Source organism: Chaetura pelagica, unplaced genomic scaffold, assembly GCF_000747805.2.
Source record: "Chaetura pelagica isolate M959 unplaced genomic scaffold, ChaPel_1.0 scaffold1222, whole genome shotgun sequence".
Classification (NCBI taxonomy): Eukaryota; Metazoa; Chordata; class Aves; order Apodiformes; family Apodidae; genus Chaetura; species Chaetura pelagica.
Genome location: NW_009952494.1, coordinates 164,524 through 167,449, shown reverse-complemented (window position 1 = coordinate 167,449; position 2,926 = coordinate 164,524).

Genomic DNA, 2,926 nt, shown 5'->3' with positions numbered 1-2,926 from the left:
GCCGAAACTGCCCTGTCCCCACGCCTGCCACGGGTGGGAGGATGACAGCTTTGTGCCCAGCCCCGTGCTGTGTGTGGGAGGTGCTCCCTGCCCCAACACCCTTGGGAGCAGAGGTCCTTGTGTCCCAGTGAGGTGCCACTAAGCAGCACTGCTTGATGCTGAGACACACCAGCAGCCGAGTCCCAGCTCCAAGGACAGCAAAGGGGAAGGGAAGGTCACTGAGCCACTACCCGTGCCATAAAACATCCCCAGCCCTTCTCTTTAAGGGGAGAAAAACGCCACAGACTCACCTTCCTGGGGGTCCATCTCCCTGTGCCCAGCACTGCAGGAGCTGCTCCTGGCTGGCCCAGCAGAGCCTGGTGTGCACCAGAGCCTGGCACGTCCTGCCCGTCCCCTCCTCTCCTGGTGACACAGCCGCCTCACTGCCCGTACCACAGCAAGGCTGGGCACCACTCCTTGCCCACTGGTTCGACTGGTTCCCAGGGGAGAAAGCAGAATTGCTCTGGCAGACATCGCTCCTCGTGGGATGGACGGGCCATCATGTGGGAGGGCTGCGCCCAGCCCAGGCTCCCCACCCACACCAGCTTGATGCCATGACTGCCCATGCAGGCAGCTCTGCCCTCCCACTGCTGGCAGAGGCTGAACTGGTAGTGCTGGGAGCCCGAGGGGCAGGGACACCCTGGACACAGTGGTGTCCAGCCCTGGCAAGGTGTCTGAGTGTCTGTGTTCTCTGACTGCCACCTCCTGGCAAAGAGCAGCAGCTGGGAGAGGGGCAAGGTCCCACAAAGAGCTTAAGCTGAATGGGGATGCCCACTAAGGTTCATGGCCGTGCAGGGTGAGGCCACCCAGGGGGAGGGCAGGACCCCAGGGTGTCCCATCACCCACTGCCCCCAGTCACAGACTCCTCCCAATACGATGTACTTACAGCTGTGTTCTATCACCTTCTCAGACCCACAGGGTTGGGTGGCAGTCACTGCCTGCCTGCAAACAGAGGGGGAAATCATCTCCAGTGGCTGTAGGAAGAAGGGAGCAAACAGGGATAACCATTAACAGCTTGGAAACCAAGCAACCAGGGATAAACTCCCTCCTTCCCCTAAAAACCTGCTCTTTGTAAAGCTTTGCCAGGCATAGCCTCCAACTACACCATGGCCCAGTGTGGGATCAGGGCAGGAACTAAGCCCTGCTCAGCCCTCCCAGGAGCCATCATTCCTGCACAAGCCCCAGGGAGATTCCTGGGACATGTAGGGATGCTGGCAGGGAAGGGCAGGATGCAGAGGGGATGGTGCAGGTTACAGACCCCCAGGCCCTGGCAGCTCCTGGCTGGGACAGAGAGCCAGGACCACTCCTCTCCAGGCTGTGCAAAGGGACAGGGTGTCCATTGGCTCAGGGAGGCTGGTGGCCCCAGGCCAGCCCTGCATGGCCCCTGCCTGACCCCAGATGGGTGCCCAGAAGCCTGGGTCACCCCAGGGCACTGGGCACAAGAGGCCAGGGCAGGGTGATGGACTGGAAGCAGTCGCACTCCAGGAAGCAGAGCCCCGCCAGCGTGAGGAGCTGTGACAACATCTGCAAACTACAGCTGCTTCCTCAAAGTTTTCACTCAACCTCAGAGGAGGAAAGGCCGCTCCCCACTGTGCCACCTCCCACCCCACAGATGCTGCTGGGCTGCTCTCCCTTCCGCAGCAGCAGGGCCAGGCGTGGGGCTGGCACCGGGATGCCCTGGGAAGGCTGCCCACACTTTGAGGGGTTCCCTGGGGCACAGCAGGGGGCTGAGATCGCTCCAGAGCCTCTGTCTGATCCCTGCTGGCCTGGCAGCACCCATCTCTGCAGCTGCTTTTAAGTCACACCTTGTTCCCTGACAAGGGACGGGAATGCCCAGACTGGACAGGAGAGCTCACTCCATCATGCTGCATCTCACACTGCACCAGCTGTCCCCACACCTGAGGGGGCTGGATCCTTACCAGTGACCTGAGAAGGTGTCCCTTACCTGCCTCAGAGCCACACACGGCTGCTATGGAAGGGAGAGACCCCCCTGATCTCCAGGGCAGGGTCACTGCTGTGGCATGGATGAGCAGGCACAGCAGTGGCACAGCTCCCCAGGATTCTTTGCAGTGTCCCAGCTGGCACAGTGCACACATCTGGCAGCAACAGCTCTCCCTGGCCGTTGAGAAAGCTCAATTACACAAAGAGGAGAGGATAATTAGCTGCACACCCACCACTTCCAGCATTAGTCTGCACAAGGCCAGGCTTTGCTGCCAGGGGGGGCTGATGGCAGCCACAGCCTCCCTGAGCCCAGCCTGCTCCCTGCACCTGCCCTTCCCCTCCTGCACTCCCAAACCCCAGTGCCAACCATACCCCACCTTATGCAACATCAATAGGCTCCTCCAACCCGGGGCAGCTGCTCTGCCAAGGGATGGGGAATGGCAAGAGAAGGGCCTGATCAACCCTGAGCTCTCACCACAGCCCTCCCTTGCAGAGCCCCCTCAAGGACAGCAGCCCTCTGGCAGAGTCTGCCACCAGCCCACAAGCTCCCAGCAGCACAGGAATGGGCAGCCAGCAGTGCTGTACCACAGCAGAGGTGACCTGCCACGGGCACTCACTCCCCTTCCTTTTAACTTCCCTCTGGAGCTGCCAGGAGCACGAAGCAGGGCTGTGCAGGGACACACAGACCAAGTGAACCGAGGGACAGGAGAATATAATGGCCTCGTCACCTCATACATAAACTCCTCTCCTTTCCTCCTCCACCTACCAAAACCTCTTTTTAAAAACATCGAAGTGCAACGCGGAAGAGTCGGACAAAGAGGGGACAGCTGTGGTTCCCCTTATCATGAGAGGAGCATGAATAATCCTGCTCTGTCAGTCAGTTCACTCCTGATAAACTATTTGGTGACAGCAGCTCTGCAGGTGAGTCACCCTCCAGTGGCAGATG